The 25,090-nt window shown below is 45.0% G+C and overlaps 1 protein-coding gene across 2 annotated transcripts in view; it reads left to right on the plus strand.

Moving 5' to 3' along the window:
* Positions 1-481: 481 nt before the first annotated feature.
* mid2 (midline 2) overlaps positions 482-25,090 on the plus strand; it is a 277,273-nt gene continuing 252,664 nt past the window's right edge. Inside the window, exon 1 of one of the 2 annotated variants that reach the window (XM_078211507.1) lies at positions 482-649. The gene's annotated coding sequence lies outside the window, so the exon portion shown is untranslated. The remainder of the gene's footprint in view (positions 650-25,090) is intronic. The other variant, XM_078211504.1, reaches the window with a different exon arrangement.

Below are 25,090 nucleotides of genomic sequence, written 5' to 3' on the forward strand. Positions count from 1 at the left end.
CGACTCCCCCCCCCTGCCATGCCCCCTGTTGATGTGACACTGTGCCAGCCAATTGCTAAAGGCAATAAAATCTCTTTTAAAATGAAGATTGCTAACAGCTCAAGTAATAATTTCCTCTGAGACTGTTAAAATGGATGGTGTGTGACCATATATAGAAGCAAGAGAATTCGATTGTTTTTCCACTACTCAGAGTGTTTCCAGACAGTTGGATTAATAGCACAAAGAATGTTGGTGCTTCCTACAGAGCTAGAAGTAGGAAAAGGCAATCAATACAGGGTGGGAGGATATCCGCGGTCCAGCCAACTGCAGTGAAGCAGCATTTTAATTGATCCCAGCTGCTTGCGAGATGAAAGTCACTCTGGCAGCTTTCGTCACGTGCCCCCCCCCCCCCGGGAAGCTAGTCACTGAGCTCTGGGCTGTGTATCTCTGCTCCTGCTTTGCCATTTGCTGATGAGAGTGGGAACGGGGTGGGGGTGGGGGTGGGGGTGAAGACGTAGAGTAAATGAGCACAGTTTGAAAAGCTCATGCACAGAGAGACCGTAGCACAGCAAAGGAACTCTGAGCTTCCTCACGTTGCTGCCAGCCAGGCGGCAGAAGGGAAAGGTAAATACAGACTGTTGGCAAGGGACGGATACACAGACGGATGAAGGTAAGAGCTAAAGAAGTAAAGACAGGAGAAATCTCTGCTCCTAAGAGTGAGAAATCAGGAGCACGATGCTGTATGAATGATTCAATTGTTGTTGGGCTTGTCCAGCTTTGAAGAAAACTTTTAAGTATTGTGTAAAATACTTGTCTGACAGCAAGAAGTTTATTAAAAACAACTTATGGGAATGTTACTCCTGGCTATCCATGGCTTGGAATTCTTACAATGAAAAAATATACACCTAAAGCTTTTAAGCTGGAATTTGATACTGAGCCAAGGTTGAGATTTTAGTCTTTCAGTGCCAGCGAACAAGCTTTATCAAATGAGACAGGATGTTTGAAGGACGTGTTGTATTCTTTATTTAAACAGCCAGCATCAGTTACAGATCTGGACAATGACTGACTTTCTGCACATTTGTGGCCAGGGCTACTAACAGATTGTGCGGACCACCAGCTGGTGATGAAATGTGCTCTCATTTTATAGAAAATAGGGTAGTAATTAAATTGAACGAGTTTCAACCATGCAATAGTATGTTGTAGAAAATTACATGTTAATAGGTTAGTTTTTATCATTTGCATTTTTCCCCACTCATCAAAAAAAACTGTTCTTTAAAAGATCTTAATGGTCAGTGTGCAGAATGTTAGGTCCTGAATCTCACTGATCAGCAAAGGCACTATTACTCTATATAGATAGATGATTGAAGGTTGGGCAGCAGGGGTGATTATGGTTTCCTTAGTGCCCTCAGTCTACCACACCCACCACAAGCTCCCAACAAACTGGGAAGGTAAAGGTTAGATGGTACTTACATGTGTCTGGATGTAATTAAAGATAAAATTGAGCGTAATTGTGATGTCCCCCACAGTCTAACAACATGCTGTCACTCTCTATTTAGGCCCATGCATAGAAAATGGCTGACAAGTGAAATGCTGGAGGACTGCCAGCACCTGTTATCCCATTGTAAGAGTGATGCACTATCAATAAGGCGAAAGACTACCGATATGCCAATATAAGTGTAGGCTTTTATTCACAACAGAATCAGGAGCAGATCCCAACAATTAACTGACCTGGACTGAACAAGGGGGAGGAGACAGCCACCTTTATACTAGGTGCAGAGGGGAGGAACCAAACTGGAAGGGGATGTGTCCAGGTATGACAAACACACACAACGGTGGTCCATATAGGACAAAGGCACAACTGAGGTCCACCACAAAGAGAAAAGATGATTAGAACATATCAGAGGAGTTGGAGTTACCACATGCTCCCTCAAGCCTGATCTACCATTCAATACAATCATGGTTGATCTTCTGCCTAAACTCCATTTTCCTGCCTGCTCCCCATCTCCCTGGGTGACCAAACACCTGCCTATCTCAGCTTTAATGTATTCCAGGAAGATGCATCCACTATGGTGGGTGGCATGGTGGCACAGTGGTTAGCACTGCTGCCTCACAGTGCCAGGGACCCGAGTTCGATTCCCGGCTTGGGCCACTGTCTGTGTGGTGTCTGCATGTTCTCCCCGTGTCTGTGTGGGTTTCCTTCCACAGACGTGCTGATTAGGTGCATTGGCTGTGCTAAATTCTCCCTCTGTGTACCTGAACAGGCGCCAGAATGTGGCGATTAGGGGATTTTCACAATAACTTCATTGCAGTGTTAATGTAAGCCTACTTGTGACACTAAAACTTAAATGGAGGGTAGAGGATTCCAAAGATTCGCAACCTTTTGAGTGAAGAAACTTCTTCTCATATCTCAGTCATCAACGATTGACCCCTTATCCTGAGACTGTGGCCGGAACTTTCCGGCTGTTCACACCAGCGGCATCAGATTTTGGCACTTGCGCCTTTGGCAGGGATAATTGAAATGCTGAAGCAGGAAAGTGATGTGATTAATTGGGAGTAAAAGGTCCAGCCACTGGTAGCTGTATAATTCCAACAAGCAAGATAATTTTCTTACTTGGAGAAATTTTCTCATGGTGAGATTGAAGAGCAAATCAGTCCAACGCTATAGTAGGAATATGTGTTAGGTCGAGTAAAGCACATAAGCATACGTATTTAACCGAGAGGGTTAATGTGGATGGTGATCTTCTCAGCCCTCTGCGATGTAAGGCTGGGCCTAGTGCAACTACTGATCTCATTTTAATTTCTCCAATGCAGACGATATGGAGCCCTTAGTACAGGGTTAGGAATTAAACAGGGCATCAGATCCCAGGAGAATAAGTAAGGGGGCGGGGAGCACAGCACATCTTCACAATCAAAGTAGAGGAAGCCAAAGGTTTTATTGAATGCCTAGGTGAAGCAACGTAATTGAATCTTTCCTTTGAAGAACTTACCAGTGCATTTCTGGCTCTGATCTTGCTTGCAGTCAACTTTCCTCTAGACCTAAAGCAACCAGCAACCTCATTTCATCCTGCCACCCGGGAATTGTACAGAAGCAAAAATAGGGCTTTGTATTTCCTCACCACCTTCCGAACTCACTTCATTATCACTGCACTAAAAGGTTCAGTGGAAAGTATTTCTAGTGCATTCAAACTTAATAAATGATTGGCGGGAATTTTACCATCACGCCTGCTCTGATTCCGGGGGCAGGCGAGGCCTTCTCCATTGGCCTTGAGCAGGATCGTACGAACCTCTGGCAGGTGTGCCGGTAAAATTCCGCCCAATGTGTACAATATACGTCTACTTGATCAGTTTGTCTTTTATGGCCCACCCATCTAAATTGCATGGAGATCATTTGTATAGACCATCAGTGAAGTAATGGCACTGGCTTGGAGATCTCCAGAGTTTTGGCACTATATCACAATGGGTGGCACAGTGGTTATCACTGCTGCCTTACAGCGCCAGGGACCCAGGTTCGTGCCTCCTGTCCTGTGTTTGCACATTCTCCCCCGTGTCTGTGTGAGGTTCCTCCAGGTGCTCCGCTTTCCTCCCACACTCGAAAGATGTGAGGGTTAGTTTGATTGGCTATGCTAAATTGCCCCTTAGTGTCAGGGCAATTAGACAGTAAATGCATGGGGTGATGGGGAGAGGGCCTGGATGAGATTGGTGCAGACTCGATGGGCCAAATGGCTTCCTTTTACACTGTGGGCTGAATGGCTTCCTTCTGAACTGTAGGGATTCTATGATTCTATCTGGCACCCGCACACCACAAGTTAAAATTGGGCTTTAGTGTCTACATGACTCACCTGATGAAGGAGCAGCGCTCCGAAAGTTCGTGATACCGAACAAACCTGTTGGACTTTAACCTGGTGTTATGAGACGACTTAGTGTCCACAAAATTAGCTTGTTAGATACAGGTAGTACAGGTGAATTAGTTGGTGCTGCATGTCTGATTGATTCAGTAGGCTAGACTACTCTATGAGCTTGCCAGTGCCGGACCTGTTATCGGTCCTCGCACACGTTCATAGCTAATTTGTTTGCCTCATTTGACTAATGACAGACAAACGTAATCAATATTATCTAAACCAAACACACCCACACAATGAGATGTTTGATCGATGGACTTGCTGTTCATCACAATTAATTTGCTGAGATTTTCCCGGACTGTCAAAGAAAGACACATGCTCTCCTTTCCCAGTGGGACTGTCCCAGCGGGACTGTCCCAGCCTTCCCCCTGCTCCCATTCATCAGAAAGATCCAAATGAAATTCTCGATTCGTTGTTTATGTATTCATTATCGATTGAATTATAAATTCCAAATGACTCCAGTTTCCAAAGGAAAGGCACTGTCCCAATAGTTACAAAACCAAAATACTGCCAATGCTGAAAATTGGAAATAAAAACAATAAATACTGGAAACCCTCAACAGATCCAGCAGCATCTGTGGAACAATAAACTGTGGGCTGGATATATTGCTGGTAGTGGGGAAATCCCATCACTGGCATGAAAGCTGTGGGGCAACCAACAGGACCCTGGGCCACATGTTGTCAGCAGGAATCAATTTATTTAACAGTTATTCATGAGATGTGTGTGTCATTGGCTGGGCCAACATTTATTGTCCATTCTTAATTACCCTTGAACTGAATGGCTTGCCAAACCGTTTCAGAGGACATGGAGAGTCAACCACATTGTTGTGGGTCAGATCAGATAAGGATGGCAAATATTTTTACTATCTCTCTCGTGTATTTTCACATCCACAATGTCTCCACAAGACCTCCTCCAATTATCAACAACGGTTATTTGGTCATCATTCGACTTTTATTTTCTCAATTTTTTAAATTGAATTCAAATTTCACCATCATGGCAGGATTTGAACCAAGATCCATAAAACATTACCCTGGTTTATCTCTGGATTACTAGCCGAGTGACAATATCACTGTGCCACCACCTCTCCTGGCACCTGGACTGCCGTTCATATTAAGGAGGATGCCCGAGCCCAAGAACTGCTGGCAAATTAGAGGTCGAGTGGGGACTGAGGAAATTGGATTTTCCATTCCAGCCAAAGGCAATGGACTTTTGAATGGCTCACCATATTTCACTGGGCCGGCCCTTCCCCAATAGGACCGTAAAGTTCCGCTCTCGGTGATTACCTTGTCAAGCCCTCTCTAAATTAATCAGCTCTCATTCTCCTAAACTCCAGAGTGTGTGGGGCGCACAGTGCCAAGCACTGCTGCTTCACAGTGCCAGGGACCTGGATTCAATTCCCAGCTTGGGTCACTGTCTGTGTGGAGTTTGCACGTTCTCCCCGTGTCTGCATGGGATTTCCTCCGGGTGCTCCAGTTTCCTCCCACATTCTGAAAGACGTGCTGGTTAGCTGCAGTGACCCAAACGGATGCCGGAGTGTGGCGACTAGGGAAATTTCACAGTAACTTCTTTTATTAATGTAAGCCTTACTTGAGACTATAAGTAAACTTTTTTTTTTAGTCCTGTTCTATTGAAAATCTCCTCGGTGGACAACCATCTCATCCCCAGATTCAATCAGTAAATCATTTTTAAAAAATATATATCTTTCCTTCGGTACAGACCAAAACTGCACACAGTACTCTGTGTGGTCTCACCAAAGACTCATACAATTGCACCAAGATTCCCTTATTCATACAAACTGATCCCCTTGCATTTACCTTTTTTTGCTTGCTGTACCTGCAGATTAACTGTCTGCATATCTAGTACAGGACACCAAAATCCTTCTGAATATCAACGTGTAGCAGTTTTTCACCTGTTTAAAAAAGATTCAGTTTTTATATTTTTTTACTAAGTGAATAACATTACATTTTCCCAGATTATACTTTGTCTGCCACTTTCTTGACCAGTCACTTACCTGTATATATGCTTTTTCAAACTCTTTGGCTGGCAAATCAGCACAAGACCAATGGAGTCCCAAGCCTGCAGGGGCAGATGCCAAGAATGTGGCAGCTATTTCACTGGTGGTGGCAGCCTTGGCAGTGCCAGCAATAGAGGCGGCTGCTGCTAAGGTTACAAGGGGAAAGAAAGAGTGAAGGCAAAAAAAAAATAGTTTTGCAGTGTTAGTGTCTGGGCAGCATGCCCCAGCCAACAGAGGTGTGACCCTTACAGCAGCAGTATCCGGGACAGCCATTGGGCCACGGAGCTTCCCACTAAAAAGCCACAGGAAGGCTCCTTAATACAAGTGGTGGGCTCCCAACACAGCAGGGGGATGTTCCGACGCTGGAAAATTGCTGGCTGCCTGCTACAATTGTAAACACTTTGATGGGCCAATTAATTTACTTGGCTGTTTGCCTCCAGTCAGCAGGCAGTCAAGTCTCTGCCAATCCCATGTTCTGTTGTGGCTTCCCTCCTGATGTATTTTGCCACCATTTTTCCATTTTCCCCACCTCCTAGCTCTTTTCTCATCCAAGTCATTAATACAGATTGTAAATGGCTGAGGCTTCAGCACTGGTTCTTGTGGCACTCCACCAGTTATAGCCTGCCAATGTGAAAATAACAATTTACCCCAACTCGCTACTTTCTGTTCTTTAACCAACTATCAGGTACAGGAGGGCAATTATTTTAAACAGCCCTTATTACTTGAATCAGTCTCCGTCCATAAGCTGAAAGGGTTTTAAAACTAAGTTCCCCCTTTTAAGTGGTGGCCTATTTTCCCCAACCATTAAATTTGGAATGTTTCAGTCCTCTATGAAACCTTGCACAACAAACTCGAGTTAAGATAAAATAAAAGGCTTGGTTTGTTCCACACATACACAAAATGCAGGGAAGGGGTCTCCAATGCTCGCCCCTTTTGTATCGATTCACTGAAAGAGGTGTCAGGGAAAGAAAGAGGGTTCATGGCAAGATCACAGTAAAAATAAAAGTTACAGTTTTACGTTTGTCCAGAGGAGAGAATCAACAGTCAAATGGAACGCTCCTTCAGAGGGAATGTTGACTGTTGCAGAGTTATCCATCTTTCAAAACTGAAACCTCCACCAGGGGAGAAGGCAAAAAAGGGGTGAATTGGGCTTGAAGGCACTAGTCCCACTATTCCAGTAGATTTCCCTTTAGATGAGAGCCAGGTGATTGTACCTGACTGCTGCTACCTGTTTGATGGTAAGTAGGTGGCGCAGTCTGTTGCCTGGAGTTATATATACATATATAAAGTTCACAAGTAGGCTTACACTAACACTGCAGTGACGTTACTGTGAAAATCCCCTAGTCGCCACACTGTTCGGGTACACCTGTTCGGGTATACTGAGGGAGAATTTAGCATGGCCAATGCACCTAATCAGCACGTCTTTTGGACTGTGGGAGGAAATTGGAGCACCCGGAGGAAACCCACACAGACACGGTGAGAACATGCAGACTCCACACAATGACTCAAGTTGGGAATCGAACCTGGGCCCCTGGCGCTGTGAGGCAACAGTGCTAACCACTGTGCCACTGCGCCAGCCCTACTGTTACTGTTGCCTTTGGAGGTCAAAAGGTGAATGCCTGAGTTCATATCTACAGGGCAATATTACAAGTTATACCGGATTACGGGGGGTCATGTTTTGGGTAACAAATGAGGCCCCCCAGTTGAAACCCATTGTGCTTGGGAACAGGTACGGTTGGATTATTAAAACCTTCTTGGGATATTAAGAGTCACAAATAGCTGCCTTTATCTATGGTTGGCTGGGACAGACATACCATCCCTGGAGATGGAGCTCTGCCTTAGAGTTGGAAAACAGTTGATGTATTTCTCTGGAATTTGATTGTCAGCAGTTAGAGTGCATTAGTGCCTCCTTACAGATATTGGGTGAGTTCTCCCATTTTGAGATTCTGGTGACAGGAAGTTCTGGTGGAACCTGTTCCACTGTCCAGAATGGTGGGATCCCACACTAGATTCAATGTTTGGAACCTCGTTAATTATGCACAGGTGAGTTCCCCTCCTTTCTCCTAGCAGGCCAGCAGCTGATGGATTTGAAGGTCCCAACACCATATTTAAACACCAGTCTCGTACACTCGTATCGCTCTTTCCAGGCCACCTGTCTTCACCAGACCATGCAGGATATCAGCAAACCAGAAGAAAAAGGTTAGCAGCCTCAAGAAGAAGTCTGTTCCTCGATTCAACCACTTTCCCTGCCACACCAAGTCCGCCCATGCTCACTTGTATCTCTAACGACTGTATCTGGAGTCTTCATCCATCCCCTTCCTGTAAAGGCTATAGTATCTTTTTGATTCCCTTGTTTGTCAGCATTTCATGTCGACTTCCCAGGGTCCAGCTTCCCTCTCCTCACTCTTCCCTCTGCCTTGCATTGTTCATCTTCATCACCTACCTCTTGCCAGCTGTTGTGGAGCTTCACACCACCCTCGTTTCCCCCCACCCCACTCCTTGCACAGCCCCCCTTCCACATTATCTCCCTTGTTTTTGTCAGGCTACCTCACCTCACATCCGACCCCTCCCAGGCAAACTTTGGACCTTTGTTACAGTGGCTGCATGAGTGCCGCAGCTCGGTCCTGTTCATATAGACACTGGTGTGTGGTACCAAGAGGAGAAGGAGACGGTTGTACTCCCCACCCCAGGCACAGTACTGAACGGAGAAGGTGATACAAGAGGGTCCATGGGTCCAGCAACACAGTGTTGTCCACGAAATCCAGCTCAACATGGAGATGGAGGACAGAAACTGGTCTGCCCCAACAGCGTCCTGTACAGCACATCAGGAGAAGCACAGCTCTGTGGAGAGAGGCTTTGTTGCACTCGATGTTCATGCTACCCTTTCGCAACCAGATTTGACGCCGACGTAATTTCCTGCTGATGTGGTGCAAGAATGGAAAGCTTGACAGGACACCAGCAGGCAGCTATTTTAATGAGCATTCATGAGATGCAAATGATATTCACACCACCTGCCAGTGGGAAAACCAACCCACCATTAAACTGCCACTGGGAGAAATGCAACATAATTTTACACCAGCGGGTTTCCTGCCAGGTTCTCTGTGCTTGCCCACCAGCAAACCTACCGTGGACAGGTTGGCAGAATTTCAGTCTCTGATGGTTTGAAATTCCTCTACTATGGGCCATGGCTATTCAGGGAAAACTTATTCATTTAAAAAAATAATAAAAATGGTAATCTTTTACAAAGTAGTTTGGGTGAGGTTGATATGTATTTTGCTGCATCCCGTCTCAGCCAGGGCACATTCTCCTATCCATGCCAAGATAACCCTATAGCCTTTTGTGCAACAACATTTCATGTAGCAACTTATTAAATTATTTTTGAAATGTTACTCCATCCACTGGTTTCCTTTTATCTGTCCTACAAGATAAATTCTCAGAACATTCTAGAAAATATGATTTCCCTTTCATAAAACTATGTACGTTCTGTCTAATCAATTCCGATTTTCTAAATGCCCTGTTCCCACTTTCAGCTTTTTCCTGATGATTGATTTCAGACTAACTGACCTGCAGTTCCAACTTTTTCTCTCCAGCCTTCCTTGAACCGTAGTGTTACATTTTGCTTGCTTCCTTCCTGTCCACCAGGACAGTTTCAGAATCTAGGGAATGTAGAAAGATTATGACAAATGCACCTGCTATTTCTGCAGTTGCCTCTTTTTAACATGAGGATGTAAGCCATTAGCTCCAGGGATTTGTTGCTTTTCAGCCCCATTTTCTCCAATACTATCTTTTAACTGATATTGATTACTTTAGGTTCATCACCCTCATTAGCCCCTTGCCTTCCCACTATTTCTTGAATGTTTTTTGTACCTCCTACTGTGAAGACCAAGGCCAGAATTCTCCAACCTCATCTGTGGCTGGAGTTTTCCGGTCCCACTGCAGTGAATGGAGTTTTGGTTGAGTGCTAAATTCTCCATTCTCGCTGTACAAGGCCAGAGAATTCCAGCCAAATATAAAGTATCTGTTAATGTCTTTGTTCCCCATAATCATTTCCGCTGTCCCAGCCCCTAATGGACCCATGATTGACTTTACCAGTTGTTTCCTTTTCATATATCTCTTACAATCTGTTTCTATATTTCTGGTTCATTTCTTCTCATTCTATTTCCTACCTCATCAATTTTTTGATTTGTTGGTATTTGTAATTTCCTCAAGTTGTTGACTTTTCTTGGCAATACTCCAAGCCATTTCTTTTAATCAAATATTATCTTTAATCTCAGTAGGCTAAGCAGCATCTCATAGAATCATAGAAACCCTACAGTGCAGAAGGAGGCCATTCGGCCCATCGAGTCTGCACCGACCACAATCCCACCCAGGCCCTACCCCCACATATTTACCCGCTAATCCCTCTAACCTACGCATTTTAGGATTCTAAGGGGCAATTTTTAACCTAGCCAATCAACCTAACCCGCATATCTTTGGACTGTGGGAGGAAACCGGAGCACCCGGAGGAAACCCACGCAGACATGAGGAGAACGTGCAAACTCCACACAGACAGTGACCCGAGCCGGGAATCGAACCCAGGACCCTGGAGCTGTGAAGCAGCAGTGCTAACCACTGCGCTACCGTGCCGCCCATCTGTAGAGAAAGAATCAGAGTTGGTCTGTACCTTTTTCATTCTGTGGAATGAGGGATTCCTTAAATTACCCCTGATAAGGTCATATATCCCCTCTGACTCCATGGGAGACCCTGACTTGTGACCAGCAAAAATGGAAAAGTTTCAATGAGGAAGAGACTGAACACATTGAGAGACTTTATTGGGAAAATACACAGGCAAAGTCGAGGCATTGGAGGTAGTGCGCAAACCTCCAAAAAACCCATCTAAGCAATCCTTTAAGCACCACTGCCCACATATGGCAGAGTCTAATCTCTTTAGTTAGCCACAATAGGATCTTTCTCATGGAAGTTTTAACTTCTCAAGGTAAAGTAAATTTGTTGAGAATAAATAAACAGTTCGTTAAATATTTCAAATTGCTTAACTACTGTCGTACTTTTTAATCTAATTTTCAAATCTACCATAGCTAACTCTCCCTTCATACCTATGTAATTGGCTTTATTTAAGTTCAATACTCCGGTTTTGAACTTAAGTACATCGCTCTTGAACTCAGTGAAAAATTCGATCAGATTTATCTTCCCCAGAGGATCCCTTAGTCTGAGATTACTAATTAAACCCAGTCTCATTCTACAAAACAAGATTTAAAATAACATCTTCCCTAGTTGGTCCTACAATGCATTGTTCCAGAAAACTTTCTCAAATGCATTCCATTCATTCGTCCTCTGATTTATTTTTACAAGTTTGATTTATCCAGTTTGTATGAAGATTAAAGTGCCTTACGATTATTCCATTTCCCTTGCTACAGGTTCCTCTTATTTCTTGATTAACATTCTGTCCACCAACATAGCTACTATTAGGGGGCCTACAACTGCTCCCAGCCAGTGTTTTCTGACCATTGTCTTTCTTATCTCCACCCAAACTGAATCTGCTTCCTACCCTTTTGGGTAAAGTTCCTCCCTGCCATGGTGCTGTGCTCCCTGCTGCTTAACATATACACGTGATAACAATTCAAAGTACTGTTAAGATTACTTGATGGGACATGAAGACCATGGTGGTGAATATGTAGGGTGATTCCCTACAGCAGGGTTTACAACTGCTCCCCACTAACAGGGAACAGGTGGCCTGACCCTGCTGGAGGGAAGAGAGGCCATTAAGACCCACCCGGGAGGTCAGAGGCATCAGGCAGTGCCATGGGGGCAGGGCCTGTTGCTGGGGGGGGGGGGGACCTGAGCCACTCTGCAATTGGGATCACTGGGAGAGGGTGTGAGTGGGGGCCATTAGGGCTGCCCATCCGGGTTGGGGGGGGGTTGGTCATCAGGGCTGGCCATCCGGATGGCAGGTCTGGGGCTGGTCATGGGGGGGAAGATCGGGCTGGCTGTGGGGGGGGGGGGCAGGCGGGTGGATGTCAGGGAGATGGGGGCTGGCTGGGGTGAAGGGCCTGATGTAAGGGCTGTCCTGGGGAGGGAGACTTAGCGGCTGGCCCAGGGAGGTCCGAGAGGCCAACTATCAGGCGCTGAGGGGGTCAGAAGGCCAGCGATCGGGATGCTGGCAATATGGGGCCAATGTGCATGCACCGATCTCTGCGCTGACAGATCGGCGCATGCGCAGTGGCCCGCTCAGCATTATGCTGCCGGCCTATCGGGCAAGAATAGGCACTGCCCACCACTTTTCAGAGTGTCGGAGATTCATTCTGGAAATCACACTAAAAAACCGGTGGGATTTACTCCCATTTTCCTGCACATTGGGAATTTAGAAGTTTTTGTGGAGAATTCTGGCTAAAGTTTACACATCCACTTAATACAAAGTCGTGGTGAATAATAGTCTCTGCTGAGGGCTCATACTATATTGCAGTCTTGCATACAAGCCCTGTGAGTGTCTGTTTCATGTCTCTGCCAAGTATGTTGTTCTGCTCCTCAATCTACATCGAGAAAGAAGGAACCTGCTGGTTCCAGGCCTGCTCAGAAAAGTATGTTGCGATTTAAGATGAGGAGTTCCAGGTGGGACATCAAGGGATAAGTCAACTGATTGATTTTAACTTTCTACTGTCTAAGTTTCTGCTGGCCGAGTACAGCTAAACTCAACGTTTAGGATCAAAAGAGTAGAAAATTCCCTAATCTCTGTTCTCCAACAGTGAAAATGCTCTGTTTGAGTACAGTATGAAGTGCTGCTATTGTATTTTACATATCTTTGTAGGTGACCAAAAAATATCTGCAATAGATTTTGGGCGTGAGAATATATAGGATACACCTGGTGACCTCTGGCACTGATACTGTCAGTGTATGCAGGGTATTCACTATACTTACATAATCCAGATTGCTGCCTGCACTAAGAATGCATGGCAATCAGGGGAACATTGAATGTGCTCGCATCCAATAACTCTGGGGAAAGATGCAGGATCCACCACCCCTCCCCAGAAAAAAGCCTTCAGTGCACCATCATATCCAATTTGTACAATATGCCACTCCTGGATCTCCAGGTTGGTCTATGCACTGACTGCTGTACCTCTTCTGACTTAGTATACCACCACACTGCTACTTTGCCAAGCTCACGGATGTAAAAAATCCTAATTTCAAGTCCTCTTCTGCAGTAGCGTTGCCTCTGACATCAATGGCTATCTTTGCAGTGGGTGAAGATTCAATCTTAAAAAAAGACCCTGTGGAAGCTTAGAGGAAAAGCCTGGACCTGCATATAAGGGCCCCGGATTACTTTTCAACACCTTCATCTGTAGGCTTTGAAGCTATAATAAAGGAGCAAGGGTCTCGGAGAGCATTTGATGCTCAAAATGAGAGTATTCAATCTCTCAACACTAATATCTTCCCTAAAAAAAGGTTGTCTGGTATGGAGCAGTCATTCACCTTTGAGACTGTATTATCTATGAATGCTGACTCCATGTAACTTGTAAACAGTCTACTTGTAATTGATTTATCTAGGTTCTTATTATAACTACTCCACTCATTTCAGTCTGGCTAAATGCCTTGCCAACTGAAATCAACATGAGCTTAAAGCCAGCATGAAAATTACTTTCATCAAATTGACAGATCGTGATAAACATTGATTATTGCACAGGCAATGTTATTTTGCGTGAAAATCCACTTTCACCCAATTAGCAGGTACATTTTAAAGCAAATAATTCATTTATTGAGAAGAAAATCTCCACCAATTAAACATGTCTCTCTCGCACCTTGTGCAATCAACGATCAGTCCTGCTATCAACAGTCAGCAGTGGGGTGGCTAGCCTAAATGTTACAAATGGGGTGGATCCAGGGATCAGCACCACTGACATCACTTCAGGAGCTACTGGTGTGAGAATAATCCTCTGAACGGGAGATTGCTAGCTGCTTGCCTGGAAATTGGTATTAGTCTGGAACTCCAACCAACTTTCATAGGTAGAGATTAATTATGTAGACCACAGTTAAGTTACAAAGAACATCTTCTACTAACTGTGACCATGGTTCTATCTCCCTCCTCATCCTTCCCTAAAGCTCTGTAACCTTTGACAGAGTCCATGCTCCTCCAAAACCTTTCTCCCATTGTCTAGCTCGGCAGGAAGGTCCATGCTTGTTTCCACTCTTAGCTTTTCAACTGTAGACAGAATAGTTCCAGCAGTGATTTCTCTTCCCATTCATGTAGCATTATCCATGGAGTCCAACCAAGGGATATTCATGGCTTTCCTTCCTCAGTTATTTGCTGCCCCTTGAACAAATCAGCCAAATACATTTGGGAGTGGGAGGTGGTGGTGATTTTAATCTTGCTCACCTTGTGGGTAAGGGTCAGGCACCCACTTATACACAACCTCTTATTTTACTTTCCACTCTTGCTGGAGTGTAGTGCCAAAGATACCAAACAGGCCAACTGACCTTTCTCATATTTGGGCGACTATTCAGAATGGGAACTTGGGTTGAGATTCCCCTCCCTAAGACAAGTGCACCCACACTTCTACCCCATCTGATATCAGCTGCTTCAACAAAAGCTGGGGCAGGATTTTTCAGCCCCATCCTCCTCTGGGATCATCCAGTCTCACCGAAAGTCAATGGACTTTTTGTTGAGCCACCAAAGTCATCTCCGCTCTGGCCGTGACAGGGCAGGAAAATTCCAGCCTAATAATCAAACTGTAAATCCTGTCAATTTGTACAGTTCGACAGCACAGTGCTGAGCCAGCTGAGAATTATAATAATAAATTATATTTTAAGCAATATTGAAAATTAAAAAGCAACTTACCCGAGAACCACTTTTTTTCTTCTTTAAAATCCATATTGCTAATGCATCAACTGATCCAGGAGTCTTCCAGAGATGGCCAATTCATCACTGTATTAAGCTGAAGGGTCTTTACCTGTCACATTGAATCGATTTAAAGCAGCATATTTTGCTGAAAGAGAAAGTGGAATCTAATCGAGGCATCCATGTAGAAAGATCAATTATCCTGGCTGTTATATCTATAGATCTAAGAATACAGGCACTGTTAGTAACACTTGGCTCACCAGGAACATGCAAAGTTTATCTTCTTACGAACATCTCCCATAAATTTATATTAATAATGTACGCCATTGTTATCATTCAAATCTGCTCATAAATCACCATTTCTATTGCTTCTGGAATTTCCTTATTCAAAATTAAGGAAGTCAGACTGCAAATTGGTTGTAAATTTAGAAATTTACATACTTTACCTTAATTTGTCACAACGCACCAGATCGCTTCAGCTAACTGTTTCATATCAGAAAATATTTGTAAATTTTGATTAAATGTGAACATATTTTTACAGAGACAGGGAAAACTGTGGGTTATGCGCAATGTGTACTAAGTATAAATTTGGGGGAGACAGTGGCCTATTGGGAATGTCACAGTGAATAAGCCAGAGACACAGCCTAATGATCCGGCGAACATGCCATGACAGCTGGTGGAATTTAAATTCAATCAATAAATCTGGACTTCAAAAGCTACCCTCAGTAATAGTGAACCATGAAACTTCCATTGATTGTTGTAACAACCCACTAATGCCCTTTAAGGAAGGAAATTGGCCATCCTTGGACTACGTGTGACTCCAGATCCGCAGCAATGTGGCTACCTCTTTAACTGCCCTCTGAAATGGCCTAGCGAGCTATTCAGTTCAAGTGCAATGAGGGTTGATGGTAGCAAATGCTGGCCTTGCCAGTGATGCCCACATCCAGTGAAAGAACATGGAAAAAAAAATCTAGCAATGCATGGAAGTCATTGGTGATTAATTACTGCAAATGTCATGCCATGCCCTCATTCACAAACCTCTGCCCAACAAGTATTTTCTCATAAAACATACGTGGTCTATGACAGGACATACTGCATCAGCACCAAATGAGACAAATATTCATCTTTTGTGGAAGTATGATTATTGGTGGGGTGCCTCCAATGGTCGCAAAGGGGGCCCCAAACAGGCCTTCCTCCCCTTACTTAACACCAGTCAGTGCAGTTGCCCATTTACCCACCTGGTGTGAGCCTCTCTCTCTGCCATGGGTAAAATAGTGGCAGCATTGAATGAGGCACTTAAGTGGCAATTAGGGCTTCAATAGACCCAAGGGAATCCAGGCCACCAACACCTCCATCAGCCACTATAAAATGGGAGGCAGGTTTGGGATGTGCAGGAAGGTAATAGGCAGGCTAGGCATTGCATTTCACAAAACACCCACTGGGGCCTGTGTGGGCTCTTAAAATCTAGCCCATGTCTACAATATGACTGCTTGTCCTTGTATAGTTTATCACATGAATATGCCCTAGTACTGGTTTCATTTCTAATAGGATGATGTATCCCAGCATAATGGCCTGGCCTTTGGAATTTCCACTTATCTTCCACTGAAGTTACAGCTGGAGATGAAGGTGAAAACCCTCGTGGAACATTTAGCTGATTGTGCTAAAACAGCTCTGTCTTCTCTCTCGCTGTCTAACAGAATTGCCTATCCTGACAGTAACTGTGAATGAACAACATCGACTTTATGTTTTTCACAGGACCAATGGACTAGCGATGAGTAAACAAGACAGGCTGTCCTGTCAATAACTGTGACAGGACATGGCATGGTGTTGCAGCAAACTGTAGTATGGTGGCACAGTGGTTAGCACTGCTGCCTCACAGCACCAGGGACCCGGGTTCAATTCCAGCCTCAGGTCACTGTCTGTGTGAAGCTTGCACATTCTCCTCGTGTCTGCGTGGGTTTCCTCCCACAATCCAAAGATGTGCGGGTTCGGTTGATTGGCCATGCTAAATTGCCCCTTAGTGTTAGGGGGATTAACAGAGTAAATACGTGGGGTTATGGGAATAGGGCCTGGGTGGGATTGTGGTTGGAATAGACTTGTTGGGCCGAATGGCCTCCTGCACTGTGGAATTCTATGATTCGATTCTATGAACTGTGTGTAAACAGGACTGACTGTCCTGTTACTAGCTGTGTGTAAACAGGACTGAGTTCCAATATTGACAGGCAGTTTCTGTAGTTGGGATTGGAAAACTGGGCAGCGAAATATTTTTGTGGCATTCCTGCTGATTTTCATGCTCATTATTTTGTCGTTATCCAGCTTGAACATTCCTGTCCATGTATGGGTTTACTGAAATGGAAATATGTGGCTTGGCATGTTTTCCATCAGATGACCCGTAGTGCCTCTGGTAAAAGGAATAGTTATTGATTCCTGGATAGATTACTACGAATAACTAATTAAAATTCCAATTGTTCAAAAGTGTGTGTGCATCGAATTGCTGAGTGAACGTGTGCATAGGCTTTGCTGTTAAGTTAAAGATGTATTCTCATGCCATTACAAAGCTAAATGCCCTGCAGAAGCTGCAATTCCCACCACAATGGCACAGATGATTCCAGGGCATATCTTCATGAGAGCCAATAGCCCTATCACAACCACGAGTGCCTAATTTCACCGAAACAGAAAGTCAGTCTAATGTACACTATTAGTATTCAATAGTCAATCCTATCACAAAGATGATGTTGGCTATTCAGAATTAATCCCTTTGTAAAATATTAACAATACCACTATCACATTGGGAAGTTCTAAATAACAGAATACCAGCTAACGATGGACTCAGAATGTAAAGATATTTTATACAGAAATACAATTAAAAAGTGTCAATTATCAGTGGTTTCTGATTGCTGCTGTTCATTCTATTGCTCTTGTTACAGTATTTTTGTTCATGCTTTATAATGTATACGCACTAAGGAGTCAGCACTAGCGTTATAAGAAGCACATTGCCTTGGGGTATAATGGGGTTGTGTTTCATTATAAGACCATAAGAAATAGGAACAGATGTACGCCATTCAGTCCTTCTAACCTGTTCCGCCATTCAGTAGGATCATGGCTGATCCGACATTCCTCGCATCCACTTTCCTGCCTTTTCCCCATAACCTGTGATTCCCTTACTAATCAAAAATCTTAAATATACACAATGACTCTGTCCCCACAGGTCTCTGTGGCAAGGAGTTCCAAAAACTCACAACCCCCTCAGAGAAGAAATTCCTCCTCATCTCAGTCTTAAATTGGCATCCCTTTATTCTGAGACTATGCCCTCTGGTCCTAGACTCTGTCATGAGGGGAAACATCCTCTCAGCATTTACCCTGTTAAGCTCCTTATGTTTCATTCTTCTAAATTTCAATGAGTAGAGTCCCAATCTGTTTAACCTTACCTCATAAGACAATCTCTCCATACTAGGAATCATCCTAGTGAACCTTCTCTGAACTTCCTCCAATTAATTAATGGCCAAAATTCTCCCGTCTCACCCACTGCGGGAATCGTAATGGGCGAGACAGAAAATTTGGCGGATTATTCAAAGTTCCGTTGAGCTCAGGTAGGTATTTCTGGTTTTGGGGCACGCATGGCCGAAGAATTCCACCCAAGATCTTTCGTTAAATAAGGGGAACAAAACCGCTCATGGTATTCCAGATGTGGTCTCACTAGTACCTTTTACAGTTGCAGCAAGACTTCCCTACTCTTATGCTTCAACCCCCTTGAAATAAGGGCCAACATTCTGTCAGCCTTCCTGATTACCTGTTGCACCCATGTTTCATGCACAAGTATCCCCAAGTTCCTTTGTATTGTGTTGGGAGTTTACTTGCTTGGTGTTGCCCATTACAGGTGCCAATACAGCTGTGATAGTTTGCCAGTTATAGGATTGTAGTGTCTACACTCAGAATTGTGAAGGTCACTTGGATGAGATAAAGGACAACTTTCAGGAACCCAGGATCTATTTCCCTGCTTCCGCTATCCCTATGGGTTTGCTGCCTGTGCCACTTTGGCAATTATAAATGTAATGCTGAGAATTATTTGCTGGACAGCTCCAATATTTCCCCTGGGATAGGTGGCAGGTAACCTATCTACTGGATTCACCCACAGACAGGTTTCCTCGTAAATCAAAAAGAGGGAAAACATTGCTGGGAGGCAGCTCAGGCAGAGAGAGTGATCCTTGAACTGAAGCAACCTTGAGTGAAATTCATTTGATTGCATTACTCATAATGCATACAGCTTTGTCCATTCCCAGTGAATTCAAGGTTGACTTGCATTCCTGTGGAGCTGCATCAGTGAATTTGTATGGAAGGCTTTTTCTGAAATTAGTAAATAGGAGTTATGCATCAATTGACTGACATAAGAGTATTCCAAGATGCATATTCCGCCAGCTGAATCAAACATAGTTACAATCAAAGAAATCAAAATCACTTGTGCCATAAAGATCCTTATGATTAGGAATGTTTTCTTCTGCAAGTGCTTTTGACAATCTAAAGTGGCATGAAAAGTGATGAAAAGGGTTTATTCAGATCTTTGTCTCAACATTAACTCGAAGGGCCCTATTTTACCATTTTGATTCTAAGTGCTGGATGGACTTGAAACTGGGAATGCTTCAGATCCGACTTTTGGACCTGTTCTCAGGCGCACCCATACGCACTCTGCCTGCAACAATATCAGCGATCCTGAATCGCACTGCACAAGCCTGTGGGCGGGGCTTAACATGCCCCAAAATCCTGCAACTCCAATTGGCACCTCCAACTGCACATGTGCAGAAAACAAAATGATAGAATGCTGCTCCCCTGCCACATCCCCCCCGGGCCAGATAACGCCTCCCCCTGAACCCCACAGACATTGCCCCACCCCCGTAACATTACTAACCCCCTTATTCCCCCACCCTTGTCACCAAGACCGATCACAGGCCTCTTCCCCCCCCTTCTCCCCCCCCCCCCCACTGACCTCAGGCAGAATGGTCGCAGACCCCCCTTTCCCCCCACTGATCTCAGGCAGAGTGGCAGCGGACCCCCCCACTTCGCCCCCACTGACCTCAGGCAGAGTGACAGTGGATCCCCCTTCCCCCACCACCGATCTCAAGCAGAGAGCCACCGGACGCTCGGCACCTACCTCCTTACTAACTGAAGCGCCTGAATCAAACCTTTGTGGAGCTTGTCTGTTTCGCGCCGGTTCTGGATGGGCGAATACGGTGGTAAAGGGGGAAGTGCCGGTAAGGTTGGGCGTGCAGCCCATTAAGTCAATTTAAATGCATGCAAATACATTTAAATGGCCATAGCACCCGTTTCAGGCACAATCCTGATCATGGCCATTTTTGGGCCTTGGTAAAGGGGGAACTGGCACGGAGGTGGGTGCGGATCATGCTACTAGCTTCACACCCGACTTTATCAAGTTTTTGCGCCCAAAGTCGGGCACAACACAATGGTAAAATCTGGCCCTAAATGTAAGAAACAATTTCCATCAGAAACACAACATGCAAAGAGCTGGCATTAGTAAATCAGATACATCTTACCTGAGAGTCTTAAATGGAAAACATTTTCTGTTATGTATTAAAAGTGGTTGCAACTCTTCTGGTATAATGTCACATGATCTGTAGTGACATAAGCAGAGAGATTTGCAGGCTTCTGTTGTTCTTCCATCTTAGATCTGGAATAAGCAACACCTTCAGGGGAATTATGCTTAGAACCCAAGGGAATAGGGGAGATCCTAAATGAATACTTTGCATCGGTATTCACAAAGGAGAGGAACTTGTTGACTGGGAGTGTCTCAGAGGTGTTGACCCGTTAGAGAGAATCTCCATTTCAAGGGAGGAAGTGTTCGGTTTTTTTAGGTAACATTAAAACTGACAAATCCCCAGGGCCTGATGGCATCTATCCTCGACTGCTCAGGGAGACAAGACATGTAATTGCTGGGCCTCTGACGGAAATCTTTGCCTCTTCATTGGACACAGGTGAAGTCCCTGAGGATTGGAAGATAGCGAATGTGGTCCCGTTATTTAAGAAGGGTAGCAGGGATAACCCAGGAAATTATAGGCCAATGAGCTTGACGTCCGTGGTAGGGAAGTTGTTGGAGAGGATTCTTAGAGACAGGATGTATGCGCATTTAGAACGGAACAATCTCATTAGTGGCAGACAGCATGGTTTTGTAAGAGGGAGGTCGTGCCTTACAAATTTGGTGGAGTTTTTTGAGGAAGTGACAAAAACGGTTGATGAAGGAAGGGCCGTGGATGTCGTCTATATGGATTTCAGTAAGGCATTTGACAAAGTCCCTCATGGCAGGTTGGTTAAGAAGGTTAAGGCTCATGGGATACAAGGAGAGGTGGCTAGATGGGTAGAAAACTGGCTTGGCCACAGGAGACAGAGGGTAGTGGTTGAAGGGTCTTTTTCCGGCTGGAGGTCTGTGACCAGTGGTGTTCCGCAGGGCTCTGTACTGGGACCTCTGCTATTTGTGATATATATAAATGATTTGGAAGAAGGTGTAACTGGTGTTATCAGCAAGTTTGCGGATGACACGAAGATGGCTGGACTTGCGGATAGCGATGAACATTGTCGGACAATACAGCAGGATATAGATAGGCTGGAAAATTGGGCGGAGAAATGGCAGATGGAATTTAATCCAGATAAATGCGAAATGATGCATTTTGGAAGAGCTAATGTGGGGGGGAGTTATACAATAAATGGCAGAGCCATCAAGAGTATAGAAACACAGAGGGACCTAGGTGTGCAAGTTCACAAATCCTTGAAGGTGGCAGCACAGGTGGAGAAGGTGGTGAAGAAGGCATATGGTATGCTTGCCTTTATAGGACAGGGTCTGGAGTATAAAAGCAGGAGTCTGATGTTGCAGCTGTGTAGAACGCTGGTTAGGCCACACTTGGAGTACTGCATCCAGTTCTGGTCGCCACACTACCAGAAGGACCTGGAGGCATTGGAGAGAGTGCAGAGAAGGTTTACCAGGATGTTGCCTGGTATGGAGAGTCTTAGCTATGAGGAGAGATTGGGTAAACTGGGGTTGTTCTCCCTGGAAAGACGGAGAATGAGGGGAGACCTAATAGAGGTATACAAAATTATGAAGGGTATAGATAGGATGAACAGTGGGAAGCTTTTTCCCAGGTCAGAGGTGACGATCACGAGGTGTCATGGGCTCAAGGTAAGAGGGGCGAGGTATAACTCCGATATCAGAGGGACGTTTTTTACACAGAGAATGGTGAGAGCCTGGAATGCGCTGCCAAGTAGGGTGGTGGAGGCAGACACGCTGGCAGCGTTTAAGACTTACCTGGATAGTCACATGAGCAGTCTGGGAATGGAGGGATACAAACGAATGGTCTAGTTGGACCAATGAGTGGCACAGGCTTGGAGGGCCGAAGGGCCTGTTTCCTGTGCTGTACTGTTCTTTGTTCTTTGTTCATAACAACCCACCAGTGTGGCACTTCATTACATTTCTTATTTGTGGTAACTACCGGTCGATACGAAGCAACGAAGAACTGGCGACGAGAGTTGGAGATTTTATTTTCACTTGGATTAAAAGAAACTGAAACCTCACACTTCGAATTGAAAGGTTGAATGAAGGCAAGGAAAAGAAACCACCTGTGTACTACAGAAAGGTTTAGAAAGAAAAGGAAATCATGAGTAAGCAAGAAACAAAGATTAAACTTCCATACTGTTCAATAAAGTGAGTATGGCTGTGCAGGCTGAACACGAAGTAAAATGGGCCACGGGCACATTCTAAGTGGCCGGAAGGAGTGATCAGGAAATCCATGACTGCAGAAGACTATTGCAAAGTTGGATAAAGTATTTGCTAGATTTGGTAGGCCTGAACAAACAGTAACAATGGGGGCACGGTCTACTTCAAAGGAGTTTGAAGACTACTTGAAAGGAAATGGTATCCAACACATCAAGTCAGCTCCATACCATCCAGCAACAAATGCGATTTGTACAGTCACTAAAACACTCACTAAAGGCATCAAAGCACAAAGTTACATTGTCAAGACGAATAAATAAATAATTGTTATCCTACAGGAACGCTGCACATGCAATGACACAGAATTCTCCGGCGATGCTGCTTTTAAAAAGGAAGGTGAGAATAAAGTTTAACCTTTTGATACCACCTAATATTTCAGAAATTGTTGAAAGACAAGAAAAGCACAGATTGCTAGGAGAGAACAAAACTCCAGAAAGAGAGCATTTACTCAAGGGGAACGAGTACTAGCAAGAAGCTACACGACTGATGAAAAATGGGTACCTGCTGTTATAGCAAAACAGGTCCAATATCATACTCCATACTGACGGATGATGAGAGAGTTTGGTAACATCATACTGACCAGATATTAGCCTCAAGAAATGAAACCACTGAAGCTTCACCAGAAGTATTTACATCAGAAATGTTAAATGGTGATACATTTGAACAGGCACCAACCACAGAGCCAAAATCCGATCCTGTTTCTGAAGACTTTGATGGAAATGGACACTGAATGGAACACTGATGAAAATGAAGACTGAAATAGTTCTCATGAAGAATTACCAACAGAAGAAAGAAAGAGGACACTTCACAAGTCTCGAGTAGCGAAATTCCAAAGTGTCAAGTACAACCCAAACTAAATAAATGCCCAGCAGAGAGACTGGGCCTGATTTTACCATTTTGATTCTAAGTGCTGAATCTGGGCGCAATTCAGATCCGACTTGGAAACCTGTTCTCAGGCGCCCCCATACGCACTTAGCCTGAAAAAAAATTGTGTCTGAATTGCGCTGTAGGAGGGGCTTATCGCGCCCAAAACGCTGCTGCCCCGATTGGAGCTTTGAACTGCGCACGTGCAGTGAGAAAAAAATTGATCAAATGCGCCCCTGTCACATCGCTCTCGGGCCGCCACAGATATCGCCCCACCCCCACAACATAACTGTCCCCCTTATCCACTCCCCTCCGCTACCCAGATCGGTCGCGACCCCCTGCCCCACTTCCCCCCCACCGATCGTCCGCAGAGTGGCAGCGATTTCCCCCCCTGCCCCCCGTACCAGAGATCCATCTGGAACACTTCCCTCTCCCCCTTCCCCTCCCCCCCCACCAAAGAGCAATCGGTCCTCCTCCCCCTGCCTCCCCCACCACCACAAAAGATACATCTGACCCGCCTCCCTCCTCGCCTTCCCACCAACCCCCCCTCCCACCGAGAGCAATCTCACCCTCTTTCCCCCCACCCCACCCAGAGAACCATCTGGCCTCTTTCCCCCCCACCCCCAACCAGGGGATGATTGGGCCTCCCTCCTCTGCCCCCCCCCCCACCAGAGAATGGTCAGGCCTACTCCCACCCCCCCTCTTCCCCCACCAGAGAGCAATCTGGCCCTCCTCCTCCCCCTCCCCCCACCAGAGAATGATCTGGCCCAACTCCCTCCCCCCCCCCCCCCCCCCGCCCCCCCAAAACCACCGATCTGAGTCAGAGCCGCCGGAAGTTCTGAACTTACCTCTTCAGAAGCTGGAGCGCCCGAAACAGACCTTTGCCGAGCAGGTCTGTTTCGCGCCAAATCTGGACGGGCGAACGCGATGGTGAAAGGGGAAATGCAGGTAAGATTGGGCGGGCAGCCCATTAATTCAATTTAAATGCATGCAAATGCATTTAAATCACCGTTGCGCCTGTTTTGGGTACGGTTTGGATCGCGACCATTTTTGGGCCTTGGTAAAGTGAGCATCTGCACAGACGTGGGCGCAAATCACGCGAATGGTCTCACGCCCGACTTTACCAAGTTTTCGCGCCTGAAAATGGGCGCGATGCAATGGTAAAATCGGGCCCATTATCTTATTAATTATATATGATAAATAATGGTGTAAAGTATCTACTGTTTAATTGGGTCAGTTTTTGAAACATTAAAAGTTGTCATTTGGGGATTAAAGAAGTAAAAGGGGAGGGATGTTATGTACTGAAAGTTATTGCATCACTTCTGATACACCACTACAGGTCATGTGATGGTATAAGCTGAGAGATTCACAGGCCTTTGTGGCTCTTCCATCTTAGACCTTGAATAAGCAATGCATTCTTAACAAACCTGAATCTTGTTTTACTACAACCCTCTAGTGTGGCACCTCATTACTTTTCTTCTTTGCGGTAACTACTGGTCACTACGTAACATATTCAAATATCTATTGTAATCAGTCTCAAATCAGGAACTGATGTTCTTCAGTGTTTCTCCACCACCCCTTTCAATTCAACTCTCACACTTTGTATTTTGATCCCTGTTTGTAGACTTTCTTTATTCAAAGGGGCACATCACCCAGGCAAAGTATCTTGAGAGACACCTTTGTTTCTATACAGAAGCAACCCATTATCAGGACTGGGAATCTGCTCAGCTGCTGTA

Source organism: Mustelus asterias, chromosome 4, assembly GCF_964213995.1.
Source record: "Mustelus asterias chromosome 4, sMusAst1.hap1.1, whole genome shotgun sequence".
NCBI lineage: Eukaryota > Metazoa > Chordata > Chondrichthyes > Carcharhiniformes > Triakidae > Mustelus > Mustelus asterias.